The sequence below is a fragment of the Peromyscus leucopus genome, chromosome 8b (genome assembly GCF_004664715.2).
Source record: "Peromyscus leucopus breed LL Stock chromosome 8b, UCI_PerLeu_2.1, whole genome shotgun sequence".
In the NCBI taxonomy this organism is placed as follows: domain Eukaryota; kingdom Metazoa; phylum Chordata; class Mammalia; order Rodentia; family Cricetidae; genus Peromyscus; species Peromyscus leucopus.
This window is the reverse complement of record NC_051086.1, coordinates 31,139,353-31,155,130: the sequence shown is the minus strand read 5'-3', so window position 1 is coordinate 31,155,130 and position 15,778 is coordinate 31,139,353. Positions and strand designations below refer to the sequence as shown.

General features: G+C 38.2%; 1 protein-coding gene and 1 non-coding gene across 3 annotated transcripts in view; both read left to right on the top strand.

The window, feature by feature from the left end:
* The window catches only part of Sgcd (sarcoglycan delta), a 937,685-nt gene that overhangs the window by 67,829 nt on the left and 854,078 nt on the right, over window positions 1-15,778 (top strand). The window lies entirely within an intron of this gene.
* LOC114706406 lies at window positions 8,831-8,996 on the top strand. Its single transcript, XR_003736523.1, has one exon. It is a non-coding gene; the product is annotated as a U1 spliceosomal RNA (small nuclear RNA).

Genomic DNA, 15,778 nt, shown 5'->3' with positions numbered 1-15,778 from the left:
AATTAGTAACCTAAGAATTATTATGTGTTACAAAATAAGAAATTTAAAACAACATTTATTAGAATGAAGAAATTTAATTAAATCCATCTTAAATATATACTAGGCTATTCACAGATAATTTGTAGGGAAAAATTTCTTTTTAATTCTTATTAAATTATAGTACATTTTTACACTAGTGGGCAAAGGTACAAAGATCTATATTTCAATTTTATTCCATTAGTAAAATGCTTTTTGATAAATGTATGGCAATGGATTGTACATTATTTTGTAATTCAGAAAACTCAGATTCTAAGTTGGGCTTCAATTTCCTATGACCTTAAGTAAGTAGCCAAATATCTCTGAGCTTTTATTTTATCATCTAAGCAAGAGCAGTTTGAGACAAAAGACAAGAAATGAAAAGATCCAAGGTAAGTCTGATTAATGTTGGTTTCTATTCTGTATCTGAGATACGATAAGCCACTTTTGAAAGTGGGGAGACGTGGAAGTTATAACAGTCAATGAGTTGTTATAATTGTCATCAACCTGAAGGAACTCAGGAAGTCATCACTGGAGTGAGATAACTGGCCACTTCCTTTTTGTGGTAAGGCTCACAGGTGGCTTGCAGACATACGTAGAAGGGATTCATACTCAGTCAGTGGGCAAGCAGCAGACACCAGAGACAATAATAGGTTTACTCCAACCCTTCTCCATTTGTTTTAAGTAATATCTCTTCATACATACATCCCACACTTCACAGAATTATTTCTTTTCTTAAGAATGTATCATGGGGCTGCAGAGATGACTCAATAGTTAAGAGCATGTAATGCTCTTGCAGAGGACTAGGGTTTGATGATTACCTTTTTTTACCAAATAGCTCACGAGTGCTCAGCTCTACTATGAGGGTTCCAAATCCTCTGGCCCATGAAGGCACCTGCACAAATGTGCACATATCCCATCCCACCTACATTTTTAAACATAAAATAAAAACTTTTTATAATGTACCAATTATCAAATATCATTTTTGCCTTGAGAATGTCAGAAGTGGCAAGGTCTTTTAATTTTAGTATATACAATATCTCCCACTAACTTGTTGACAGACACATATTCTAACCATTCTACTTAAGAATTTTGTTCTGAATATTGTGACATGAAGTTATTTCTACACATTTTTTTAAACTTGTGGCTATCCGTTTCTCCTTTAGAATTTTCTACCTAAAATCATTGATAGGGCCTTTTCATTCTAGTAAATGCACTCTTATGTTTTTATTTTACACATTTATTCTCTTTTTGATTTTTTTTATTTTTATTTTTTAGATTATTTATTAGCTTTTAAAGTTTTAGTAATAAATCCCGAGCAATTTTATCTGCTAGTCAGAAGACAGACAAGCAACTATCCACCTCGCCATCCTCAGTGGTCTTTCTCAGATGAGCTCTATCCTCATCCAGATGGTCTCAGCTGAATTCTCTATGTTCCTCACAGCCAAGCTCTAGTTTTCTCAGCTTTATTTTTTTTTTTACACATCTGATTAGTTTCTGGAGGGTGTCACATGCTTGGCTATTTCAATGTGCTTGAACTCACAGAATCAAATTTTATTCTGATGCTAATTAAGTGTGATCAATTTTCTAGACTTTGTATCTATGCTTTTTTTGACCCAGATAATTTATAGATAACAATATTTTAACACAATACATCATATTACCCATAATCAGAAAAGGTTCTCAAGTTGCCTTTAGGCACCCTTCCTTTTCTAGTGTCAGGATTAGTTCTGTTACTTCGATCAGTTATTTCTATCTCTGTCTGTGCTAGGTGGTAGACTTGGCAATGTCAGACACAGCTGTGGTACTAGATGCCTTTTAAGGAGTAAGTAATTTGTGAGATTGTGATAAAATGGCCTGATAGTATACCTTGTCTGCCTCCTGCAACTCTTGCCTGATGGTTCTAAGAGAAAGCAGGCTATTTCACTAGGCTTCACAAACTATTTTGCTAAGGTCCATGTAGGGAGTTCCTATGTGGACTTAGGCATTAGTTTATCTTTTTTTTATTTTCTAGGTTATCTCTTGAGGAATATTTATATATTATCGCTTATTTGCTATAAATAAGGTAGTTATTATTCAATAGAAGGCAACTCATCAATGCAGTTTCTACAATGCAATTGTCTCAGGGTCATTCATCTTCCATTATTTGCACAGTCACTGATGTGCCTTTTGTCTTAAACATTGAATAAATAAGAATTCAGGTGTTTCTTGGATATATATCTTTATCCTAAAAAGATTCAGATATGAACAGTTGTCTTTTTCACATAAAGATTCTATTGATTGGTTTCATCTCAACATTATTTATTACCAGATTTTGGGGGCAAAACACCTTGTCTCTCAGAGTTCCCATGAAATAAATATGGCCACTGGTTTCACTATGTAAATTAAAGAGATGAATGGTGAAGGTTAAAGAAAGGACATTTAGTAAACCTTGTCTTGTTGGATAGAACAGATGAAGGGATTCAGTGACCTTAAATTTAAGGAGTCTTAAATTTGTAAGGAGCTAAATCAGGCCTTTGAGATTTTATAGAAATGGGAAAAAAAGGAGAAATTGGGCTGTGACTGATATGGTGACATCTTGGTAGGTCAGCAGTCTGACTGATCACTCAGTTTTGGTCTTGCAAATGATTCTGGAGAGCATTTGAGAGTAGCAATATGACCTCCTCAAACTGGATCACTTCAGCCTTAGAAGGCAGCCTCAGCATCCTGGTGATTGAATTCATTGGGGGTGGCAATCAGCTCTGTGAGATTCCCTTTGTGTGTGGGTAGTTACCATCTGTGGTTGTAAAGATGTTGATCAATCAGTCTCTATATCCCTAGAATCCAAGGTAACTGCAGCAGAGTGGCTCAGTGTTGTGGGTGGGCAAATTTTAAGGGATGAAGTAGAGCCAAAGAGGAAAAAATGGATCAAGTTAGGCCAGCAGTGGATACCTTCTTCATGCTCCCTGTTTTCTCCTGCTATTTAACACATTGTTGATGACTATTGTTTTACATTAAGAAAATGTTGCTACAAACAATATTATTTTTCTTGTTCCTTTCTCCAAAGGACAATGGCCTGAGACTACTTTTATTTCTCCATTTCATTCTGCGTGCTATATCACTTCATAATTCTTTCCAAATGTTATTTTTCATTGTCTCCCTGTTTCTACTTCTTATTAGTACATTTTCTCTGATAGTTCAATAAAATTAATCTTCTTTACAGGTGTCTGCTGTACTTCCTGAATCCTTTCTTAGCTTAGAGATTACTAGCTCCCTGAGAGTCTATACTGAGTTTCATGTTCCAGGCTGTATCTTTTATCTATCTTTTATTAGATCATCTTCCTCATAAAGAAATCAGTTTCAGTATACCTGTTCTTGCTTTAGAACACTTTTCTAAAAAAAAACCTATTGTCACTTTGGGCAAGCAGAGGGTACATCCTCCTTTTGACTTCAAGTCTGAGGCTGAGTCTTCTCTTCCACTCACTGGAGAACTAGGTCTTGGCTGGTGGGAGGTCCCTGAACTGCAGCAGCCTCTCTGTGTTTTCCTGGAGGGTCCTCTGTCTTCAGTGTTGGAGCTTCCTAGCTGATCCTTACTATCTATAAGATCAACTTTATCCTTTGCCTGAATATTTATAAGACTTCTGTATTTTTCTGTATAAAGGCCTCAGAGATTTTACTAGAATATATCAAGATTGTATCTGTCTCCATCAATCCTGCTAGAACTTTTTTTCCTTGCCCAGTTCTCAGGTTCAGACCTTTAATTCATATCAACAAATATTTTCTTTTCCCTGACATGGAAGACTATGCCTATTAGTGCCTTTCTCCACCTGTTCTAGTTTCTCCTTTATATCCTCTCCAGTCTGTCTCCTCATCTCTCGTGTTTTTTTTTTTTTTTTTTTTTGTTTTTGTTTTTGTTTTGGCAATGTCCATGATGCTTTTGTGCTTTGAAATATTCCCTGAAATGAATGGATTGTCTAGGCCACTTTTTGTGGTCTTAATAGTTAACAGTGTTCTGAACTGCAGCTGCTTTCTTAAATTTTCAGCTCTAAGAATTGAGTGCTTAAGTTCCAAGATCTTTCTCCCTTGAATGTCCTGAAGTCCCATCATCATTGTCCTTCATGCTGTTCTCCCAGGACTTTGGGTGTGTCACACCCACCTCTAGCTCTTTGACTTTGCAGGTATTAGTTTTCTGGGGACTCTGCAGGACTCAGGTTTGGTTGTTGAAATAGTTAATAGTAGATATCTTATATTTGTGTTTGGAAATATGAGGTTTCTTATACTGCAGCTAACAGGTAGAGGAGCAGTGGTCAAAGCATTCTTTCTCCAACAGTAGGAAGCCACTTCATAATCTTATCTTCTTCTTTTTTCCCAGCCATGAGAGATGAGAGACAAATCTTTGATTAGTTCCTTTCTGACTCTAGCTCTCAAAATGATTCAAAAGTCAAATTGCTTTGTTGGGCTTTATACTAGTCCTTTAGTATATTTTATCTTGTATAATATTAGTGGAACCAGCCTTAATATTATACATCCAAGGGGCTCAGGAGAGAGAACTACTAACGGCGAGGACTATTATCAGGAAATATAATCTCAGCACACCGAGTTCTATAGTCCACTTGCTTTAATTCCTCTGGCATAACATCCTTTATACACAGCTTCAGTTCTGTTCTCATGTCTAGCTCCTTTCTTGTCTGATTTTTCTATATTTATCTACTGTCCCTCTAGGTTTATCTTAATTCCTTCATCTAGTTCTGCCCTTCTAGGTTTCATCATCTTGTTCTTCCCATATCATCTCCTCTCCGTCTCCTTCTCCCTCATCTGGCTCTTCTCATCTTCCATCTCGTTCCTTCGTACTCTCCTGTAGCCTTCAATCTACTTTTCCCCATCTCAGTTTGTTCCTCTCAAGTTCTTACCCATCTCGTTCTTCCATTCTCTTCTCTCTTCCTGTCCTGTCCTCTGTTTTACAGTTATATATCTCCCCAAAATCACAATCCTCCCCTCCACCCAGGACACTCAGCCTGAACTTCCTCAGGCAGTGATTGTCCACTATCAGGATCAAATGGAGGGTTGATAAGAATTACAAAGAGGGGCACTAGTTATTAATTACCATTTGTGACCCAAAGGGAAGTAACTAATGAATTAACTAAAGGCTAAATATGGGTAATATCTAAGAAGAGGGATCTTACGTGCACAACTATAACCTTAAATGTGTTTGGTAAAGGATGTTAAAAATCTATAAGTTGCTAGGTCAATGGGAGAAAATAAAACTGTCTTCTTTTTTCTGTGGTTCCTATCTGTCCAAGCTGTCTGCCGTTTTTCTGCAGGGTGGGGAAAAGTGTGCTCAGTCTCTAGGCAACCTGTGTACAGCTAGATGCCTCTGGTGATAGTTAAAGGGAAATCTGGAACTGGAGGTAAGGTTTGGGAAAGGAGGAAGTTAAGCTTAATTAGCACATCCACCAGGCTCCTCAAACAGGTAGCCTGGATGCTTAAGTCTGTACTTAGAGAGTACAGAGGTATCTCTGATAAGGTACTTTCCTCCATCGGTGATGGACCTGGCCGGATGCTACCAATAATGATAATTACAGGGAGGCTTGAACTGGGAGTTCTGACTGAGCATAGCTGTTAGCACAGAATGTTATCTAAATATTCCTAGAAGTGGTTAGGTAAGTAGTTAGAGGTCTATAAAGTTAGTAAGGCTGTAAGAAAGGAGGGGTCTGAGCTAAATTGTATAAAGCTATTACTTAATGTCTACCTGACCTAGGCGGTGTCCCTTATGGAATTTACCTTAAGTCAGGAGACTCGCCTGTGGGTTGTTATCACTGTTAATCCTCAGAAATTGGGTGACCACCTGGGGGATGTCTCCTTAGTCCTTGAAAGTGGCTAGGGGAGACATCTGATTCCAGAGAAAGCCTTTCCTGAGGCTGTTCTCCAAATGCCTGGAATGTGTATGTCTAGAGAGTGATCAATCCACATTGTTAGCCCTTCTTAGGGAAAAATCAATTGGGAAAACTATGAAGGAACACATGATTTTCATAACAGAATACAGCTGATATATAACAAGCCAAGTAACACCAAAAACTCCTTGGGATTTGGCTTCCTCTGGAGGAATTCCCTGATTCCTCCAGGTAGTGACTTTGCCATAACCAGCTGAGTTCCTACGATATTCCTGCGGCCCGCAGCAATTTTACACAATGCTCTGAAGCTCTCTGGTTCTTGAACAAAATTGACTTCAAGTTCTGTCTTCAGGTACTTCAGTAGATGCTAAGTCCTACTGGACTCACGATAGCAGCCTCAGTCTTTAGAAAGACAGATACTTGAGCTGGTGGAGGGGGACAAATAGTATAGGTGGCCATGCTTTTCTAATATTTGCTCAGTTCCTTAGTAAAAATAATTAGTAGGCTATATCTTAACACATCAGCTTATTAAAGATTTTGTTACATAATTTTTTTATGTGTGTGGATGATGTGCTCATCTCTCTCTCTCTCTCTCTCTCTCTCTCTCTCTCTCTCTCTCTCTCTGTGGTGTATGAATATGTGAACATTTATGTGTATGTGTTTGAGGGTATACTCACCACTATGAATGCCTGTAGAGGCCAGAGATTGATGTTGGCTATCTTCTATGATGGGTCTCCAGCTTATATTTTAAGGCAAGCTCTCATAAGATCTGTGGAGCCCACCAGTGGCCAGACTATCTGCCAGTTCACTCCGAAGACTTGCCTGTCTTTCCCCTCCTCCTCATGCTAGGGTTAGAGATACATGCCTCTGCGCCCAGCTTTTCTGTGGCAGCAGAGAATCTGAATTCAGGTCAGCATGCTTCTGCAGTCGCCTCTTTACTGAGATGAGATGCTTCAGAAGTGTTCTCCCCACCACTGCAACCATCTGCTCTTTTATGATTATTTTGCAGATAGGAGCAATCGTGCAATAATGCTTGTGGTATATGACCTCCTTTGCCTACATAAAACTCAAATGACTGGAAGGAGATACCTGACTCCTGTTGGGTCAGATGGAGTTGCTGTGATTAGAGTGAGAATTTAAAGACCATTGGCAGGCCCCAGGCTAGTGGGAACTGAGTGCTGGCTAAGTTAGATGTCAAGGATATGAGATAAGCATTTCTACTATCCTCACAGAGAAGCCAGGGTCCACTTTCACAAAGGTGAGAGCCGCTAAAATCAAGGTTAGTGGAGAGTGATATAGGCAGAGAATTCGGCCTCTGATGGTCTTCTGGGCTTGGTTCCCATATTTCCTTTTTTGACTGCCTTTTCTCTTTGTGGGATTCACAGAGTGGATGGCTTCTACAAGATAACATACTCTGACTATATTTTGTATAATTGCAATAGTTTGTGTGAGTTCCTGTGACTTGAATCTGAAGGATCCCTAAGACACTTGTTTGCCTAACTAGCAATATGAGGATGTATATCAAATGAAGATGGAAAAAGTGTCCTGCAAAGCAAAACAGAACCAAACAGACATGGATCCTGGAGGACTTACTGGCTCTCATATGTATATCTCTCATCTGGATGTATTCTTTCTATGGGCTTTAACAACTTTCTATATTAAGCCAGGCCTATTAGTCTTGTGTGTAATTCAATTCCATTCAGAAATTGGAGCATTTACTTAAGCAATGTATTGAGTTAGATATTGGTTACATTTGGGGATCAAAGTGCTTTTGATCCCCCCCTAATTTGAGAGTTAGATAGGAGATGGGAAAAACATCAGTTGCCAGGCTGGTTGTTTGATGCTAAGCCTCCATCTACTCCTCCTCCTCAGCATCCTCCTATCTGAGTAAAAAAAAAAAAAAGGTTATCTTTTTCCATAAAGAAAAAAATGTGTCTGTGGAAAAGAACATGACTGCTACTTTAAGAGTTTCTCCAAACTTCTATCTGAGCAGATAGAAGATGTTACAAAATCATGCTTCCTTAATAGCCCCCACTTTAGGGCCTCCCAAGCAATGGGAAAAGGCAGATGACCCTCCTTCAAACTACCCTTTCTGTCATGTGCTAGCAATAAAGTTAGGGAAAACCAAACCAAACAATTCCTTTTTGTATTGCTAAGCTTTCAGTCAGGGTTATTTATTTATTTATTTATTTGTTTATGCTGCCCTGTGTAGTTCAACAGAAGAAATGAAAATGCAGGATTTAAATAATCAGAAAAGGTACAAGAGCAACCATGAGCATGGTGTACAAAGGGTTGCATAGGAAGCTTGAAGAGACTACAGGAGGTGGTGGGGTAGTTATTCAAGCAAACATGCCAGCCACCAGAACAGAAAGAAACTATGGAAGGGCTGCTCTGCCTGGAGATGGGCTTCGGAGACAGGCACACTTGAGATGCCCCCCTCTGAAAACAAAACAAAACAAAACAAACAAACAAAAAAACTACACAAGATAGTAAGAGGGGTAAATACTTGGATTTCTCCTTTACTGACATATTCCAGTATCCTTCATAGGGTGAGTCTACATAGAATCAGTGAGAAAGGGCTCTAGTTTTCCAAGACACAGAGCAGAGTAGGAGGGCAGGAGGTGGTTCTAAGAACAAGCCAAGAAACTCCACAGTAGCAGAAGCCACAGGTGTGATGCAGGAGAGTGAATCACTTGAATATTGAGGTCTGTGTGGGATAAGGTCCTTGTGCAGAGTGTGCATGTGAATGTGGCCAGATATTAAAGAATTTCTGGCACCTCTGATTCACAAGAGGATCCTGTAGGCAAGAGAGAACTGGTAGAAACCTTTCCAGCGGGATTCTGGAATTGGTTAATTCCAAAGACAAGCTAGGAGTGGGATGTTCTCCAACATAGTTCACAAGTGAGAAATCAGGTAGAGTTTATGTATTAACACCACTGAGATGTACACTTCCCTAGCAGTGGGGAATACCATGATGATGACAATGGTTTCCCCAAGGTTCAGCTTGTCCATTGCACTGCAGATGTGCTGATTCCTGTGATTTTCCTCAAATATGGGAAACCCCAGTGCATAATTTATAAGAGTGAGGCACTGTATTTGCCCTCTCCCATATTGAAAAACAACAACAACCAACCCCCCAAAAAACTTCATTGAGATGTGGATAGGATGCTTAGCAGGTAAAAGGTGCTTGCTGTTTGAGTGTGGCAGACTGATTTTGATTCCTGGAACCCACATAAAGGTGGAAGGAGAGAACCTGCTCTAGAACTTGTCCTCTGACCTCCGTACACATGCTATGGCATGTATGTGTCTTCATTCACATGCCATGTACACAAAAAAGTAATTATAAATAAGAAAATCCTTAGAGACACCAAGAGGATGGCAAGCTAGGGTAGTGGGATTATATGGAGACCTGTCTAGTGGGAGCATTTTCTTGCTGAATTTTCAGATTAATTACTACCTTATAACCATCACAACTCTGCTTAATTTTCCTTCTTCTTAATGGCTAAATGTATGGTCATGAGTTCAATACAGACACATGAGGAGGAAGAAATAAAGGAAAAGAATTTGTGGTCACAGAGAAGTGTAAACAGGGCAAAAAACAGAAGTCAGGGAGGAGGAAAGAGGGAGTAGAAAATGACTTAACTCTAGAGCTTTTTCTTATAGAAACAACAACAACAAATAAAACACTTCAGGGAAATCTTGAGCCTTGAATGAACATCAGGAAAGTGTAAACATGGTGAATGTTGCCAGCCAGGCATGGCATGATAGCCTTATCGTCACAGCAGCTCAGGAGACCAAGGTAGAAGTCAGCCTCAGACTCCTTCAGGACTTGAAACTAACCTGGCACCATAGCAAGACCCCACCTCAAAGCTAATATAACAAAAACTGGGCATAGATCTGTGTAGATGTTTATGATTGCTTCATAAATCATATTCTTGTACACTTAATGAAACATAACACTCTAAAAGTTCCCTCATAGCCAACTTTCTCGGGTGGGTGGTCCTTTCTGGCTAATGCCATCTTTGACCTCTCTATTTCTGCATAAAATGAAAGCTTGGTTAAAACAGTAGAGCCACTTTGTTACTGTTAAAATCTTCTGCTCGTCTTTCTCCTGCTTCCTGGCTTAAATGTTGGTCATTTATTGCTTCTATAATAATTAATCCGGGGTTATTACTTTAATTATATGTAACAAGGAATACATATGCTTTGATATTTTAATTTTCACTGAAGAGAATGGAGATGTTAATTTAAAGTTGCTAAATAGCCAATAAAATTAACCATCATAAAGTTTAATATTGTTGCCTTAAACTAATTAAGCCATGTGTTTCTGAACTTTATTCATTTTTTTTCCTTCTAGCAGATGGTCTTTCCTCCTATTTCAAGGCAGCATCTAATACACCTTTTTAACAATGTTTGTTGCTCATTTGAAGCAAAGCAGAACTTGAACAAGATACTGTGTGTGGTAGTTTGAATGAGAATGGGTTGTGGTGTCTCACAGCAATGAAAATGTAGTTAAGTCACTTTGCTTCTACAGAATTGTGTATGTTGCTTCAAAATCTTTTATTTTATTTTTTTTTTACATTTTCCCAAATGCCAGACCCATTTATGTAGCTTTTAAAGAGGGCATAATCCCCTCCCTCCTTTGTCCCCCCTCTCTCTCTACCCCGTCTCTTCCTTTATTTTAATCACATTATGATATTTATTCCCCTCTGACTGTCATTGATGATTCTTGCCTTCCAGGTGGTTTCAATTAACCAACCTTCCTCAGCCAAGACAAGATAAAAGGAAGAGCCAATTGTTGATTAAACATGTCAAATGTCTTTTTTTTTTTTTAAATAAGAAAACTTGTAACACATGAGAAGTACATATCTGATAAATTTTGCAGGAAACAGTCAATAGAAAGATTTGGTGTCCAAGTGTAACTGGTATAATTTTGTAGGGCAGAGAGGGTTCTTCTTTGTGATTCTGTCTCAGTACATGCTTTTAACTGACAAATCCATTTAGATTGACAGAAGAGGTCTATTCCTTGGAACTAAAAATTAAATGCTGGGGTTTTAAAACATGGGTAGAAATGGGCACTTGTAAAGTATTTCTGAAGGAACCCTGCATTGTTATGAAGAGAAATGCTTCACAGAGAATAAATCTGGCCCTGAAAGTACTAATCCATAGTGTATTGTTTGGAGGAGTGCCATAGAGCAATGTCGCTCTGACTTCACCAAAATTTGATACTGAAAGGTTTAAGTGGGCCTGGAGCATTCTCAGACTGTACTGAAATCACACTGCCACACATTTCTACTGTAGAATTATTCTCAATGCTTATTTTTTTTTCAGAAAAATTTAGTTAACCAAAGCCAGATATGTAGGTCAATTCTGCCTTCAGCATATCAATGAAGAAATATAAGTAATGAGAGTAAAGGAACTTAAAACATTGAAATTTCACCTCAATACTGAAGACCATCTTAAGTATTATCTCTGCACCATTTTGATTATAACATGTATAATGTAAGTTCAAATGCAGAATCCCAGGCCACCAAAGCCTATATAATACAATGTGTTAGAGACACAGAAATTTACATTTGTCACTTGTGTTCTCTGAAAGTCTGCAGCCACATAAAGCTGTCCATTCCACAAAGGACAGTGTTGAGGTTTTTAACTCTGGAGAACAAAATAGATATCTCCAAGTCTGGATTTTTGTGCAAGAAAGTAATGAGATTCTGGAATGTTTGGTTAGATTTTCATGATTTGGGAAGGTCTTTAGGCAGTCTTGCTTTCTGTTGCAGGCGTAGTTGTTTGAGGAAAGAATAAAAAAGAGGATGGAAAGGAAGAAAAAAATGAATACAGGAAACCAGCTGTGTTCAGCATTGCGTCTAATAAGCTAAATAATGGCTTCATTACAGTGAACAGCTGGAGAAGAAATGAGAGGAGGTTAGACAAGCATGTTGGGAAGGTAGGAAGTGTAGTGAGCTTAGAGCTTTTTTATGTTATTCTGTAGGCAACAGTGTGCCGTTGAGGGTGGAGCAGGGCAGTCTGATGATCAAAGTTGATCTTCAGAGAGTCAAGGAATAAAGTCAAACTATTGAATGGACTGCAGTAGAGAGGGCAAACCATTTGAAACTGCAAGGGATTTTTGTTTGCATGCATGAAAAGAGTTCTGTACACATCTGAATTCTGCTGAGAGCAAAGGGCTAGTTGCTAGTTACAGAATCAAAACAAAACTGCCGCAGGTAGGAAAAACATCCTGAGAGCAGGTTCTAATCAAAGCCCCAAATGTCATCATTTCTCATCATGCTTACAGATCAGTATTGGACCATGGCTTTTTTTTGCCTCCTTCTTCTAGATGTTTCTGTGCTGCTGAGCTGGTATCATTTTGAAGCTCGTGTTGCTTGGCTCTGTAACCTTGGAATGTTTGCTTGAAATTTGATTGTATTCTAGGGAAACTTTGCTGGAATCTCTTCCTTGGCCAAACTTACTTTAATTGTACAGGAGCCCACCTGACTGGGAGCCTCTTAAAGCATTCTTTCTGACACTGGCTGTCAATGTACCTAGTGGTCAGTATAATTGCTTATTAGTGTCCATGCTGTCAGAAAGGAGGGACAGAATAACAATCATAAGAAAAACCTCCCTTCCTCTGTCCCTGTTAATCCAGAGTCCCCAGTAACTTAAAAATCTTGCTACTGTTTTACAGAGAAACCAAGACCAAATCATCCTTTCTTTTTATCTTTTCACAAGCATTGAATGCCCACTGTGTGACAGGTGCCATCCAAGGTATCTGAAATGTGGGACTGTGCACAGAAATTTTTGTAGTGAAGTGAGGAGGGACAGATATTTCTAGGGATAATTATTTCTGTGTTTTCTTTCAGAGGAAGTTATACCCATCTAATCTTAGAGTCCATGCCTGTGACAAGCTTCAGTTTCTTCTCATTCCACACTCTTTCTTTGGATGTGCCAGTTACACTGCTCTCATTTCTGATAGCATCATGCATGTATGAGGTCCTCTGCATCTCAGAGTTTTCCTGCTCTCATTTCTAATAGCACCTTGCACCTATGTCAAAGGGTTCCCTGTTTTCCCCTTCTGCATGAAGAAGTCATCTCTCTATCTGCTCTGGCTTGCCTCCACCTATTCTTTGGAATGTCTCTTGGCATGTTACTTTTGTGAAGAAGCCCATTTCATCCTCTGAGATGCAATTTTCACCCCTTGTTAATCCAATGGCACTCCAACTTTTGTCAGTCTTAAAATTGAATATCATCATAATTTTGTTTGTTTCTCTTTTCCATTCTAGACTCTAAGCTTCACGGGGAAAAGGAGCATGGCTGATTTATTCAATTGTGGTAACCCTACCATTGCCTAACCCATAAAGGGCACTTAGTACATAGTTTTATTTGGTAATTGAATGAATAAATACTAGTTGGTAAATACAATTATTGAACATGCATTGAGAGGAATAAATGCAGCCCAGCATGTCTTCAGGACCAGAAATCACCAACCATGAGCTACATACCATTGACTATGATGGTAAAAATTGCTTATGCTTAAGAAAAGTTTCAATGAACCAAAATGGTTTTCAATGCAAATCTAATTGTGAGAAAATAAAACAGGAAAATTTCAGCTAAAGAATATTTACCTACTGAATAAATAGGGCAACCAGTGGTTGTTTCTTGTTTTTGACCAACTTATATATAATCCTTTCTGGTGTGAATTAACATTCCACTGCCTCATTTAGTAATTTAAGAACTTTTCACAAAGATAAGAATTAGTATTTACTTCATTTAGTCTTAATTTTTATCAGTGCACCTGTTAGACGCTGTTCCCCTCACTTGTTTTAACTTAAAAAGTTTTCAGTTATATTCTCACTTTAAAGTTTCAAATTATATCCTCACCATACTGTCTAGTTTAGGCTTTCATAGTCTCTCACTTTAAATGGATAATGGCCTTTGCTGTTTCTGTTGTTCATTAGGTTACATGTTTACATGTTTGTTATACTTCCTTAAGGCTGTGTTGGTTGGTTTTATGTTAACCTGATACAAGCTAGAGTCATTTTGGGGGAGGGACTCTCAATGGAGAAAATGCCTCCATAAAACCAACCTACAGGCAAATCTGTCTGCATTTTCTTGATTAATGATTGGTGTAGGAAGGGCCAGAGTACTATGGGTGGTGCCAACCCTGGGCAGGTGCTCCTCAATTTTAAAGGAAAGCAAGCTGAGAAAGCTTTGAAGTACAAGCCAGTAAGCAGTACTCCTTTGTAGCCTCAGTTTCAGTTCCTACCTTGACTTCCTTCCCTGACTTCCATTCACGAGAAACTGTGATAAGAACATGTAAGCTAAAATCAACCCTTTCCTCCCCAAGTTGCTTTTGGTCATGGTGTTTTATCTTAAGGATAGAAGCCTTAACCAAGACCTAGGAAGGATATAATCTAAATCTTGGAAATCAGACGAATTAACAACCACCAATATAAAGTGAGAACCAAAAGTCTCCTGAGATTATTGTCTGAACAGTGGACCTAAGCATATACATGGTATGGTGAAGTCATATTCATTAGTATGTTAGTCTTGGTTATCAGAGACATGTAGGCTATTAACAGAAATTGTCAGTCAGGCATAAAAAGCAAACCAATCTCCCCCACAGTTACATATATCATGGTAAGTATTGTGTACTTAGAAAACTTAGAATTCAGTCCATTTGTCAAATCACCTTAGTATTCCTTATATGAAAATTAGTGTACTTGACTCAGCTGCATGTGGAGAGGGTGGTACATTGGGTAGTTGTAGAAGAGAAAACTTGGTTTTATTCTTTCAAGATTTTATAGTTTATTCTGAAAGATGACGGCACATGTAACCTGTTTTCATTTCATTTCTGTTGCTGTAATAAAATACTCGGGCACGAATGCAACTTGGGGGAAGAAGTTTATTTCATTTTACAATTCTAGGTTACTGTCCAACACTGAACAGAAATCAAGGCAGGGACTTTAAATAGCTAGTCACATCATATCCATAGTCAGGAGCAGAGAGAAATGCACATATGTTTGTTTGCTTGTTTGTGCTCAGCTCCATTTCCCTACTCTTATACAGTTCGTGAACCTGCTTAGTGAATTGTGCCATCCACAGTGGGCTAGGTCTTCTGATATCACTTAACTTAAGAAAGACAATGACCCATAGACATGTCTATAGGTCAATCCAATGTAAATAATCCTTCATGGAGACATTCTTCCCAGGTGATTCTCATTGTTTCAAGTTAACAGCACTAACCATCATAGAATCTAACCACTGAAGATAAATGAATCAAGTATCATAAAATAAATATAAATTTGTTAATAATGGAGCCCAAGAATATGTAAGATTCATTGGAAGAGGGCTTCCTAGAGAAAGCAAACTTTGCCCAGATGTTCAAGATGTGACAGCCTATGAATTTGTAGTAACCAAACAGATCTCTGATTTGAACTTAGTTTTAATGGATTGAATAAGTAATAAATACAAGCTGATAACCTCATTAGTTTCGCTGAGGAGCCACCACTTGAAAAACAATTAGGAGGTGGCCATCAAATGGCTGATGCAAAAGGATCTTGAATAATAAAATCTTACTAATTTGTAGTATGTTTAAATAAGGCACTTATTAGATTGGTCTCAAGTTCAACTGCTACATAATGTTCTACACGTTAAGTGGAACTCTCATTGCTCTTACTGTGTGTACTTTTTACATTGTAGAAGTATTGTGCATATCATTTTATATTTTACATTTCTCACTTAATCCTCTGTTATAAACATTTTCTCTGTTTCTGAATACTTACAGTCACTTTGGCAGTATAAAAATTCATCATGTTGATCTATTGCCATTGACTGAACCACTGAGTTACTATGCCATATTTAGAATGTTTATTTTATTCTTAGTGGGCTGCAAT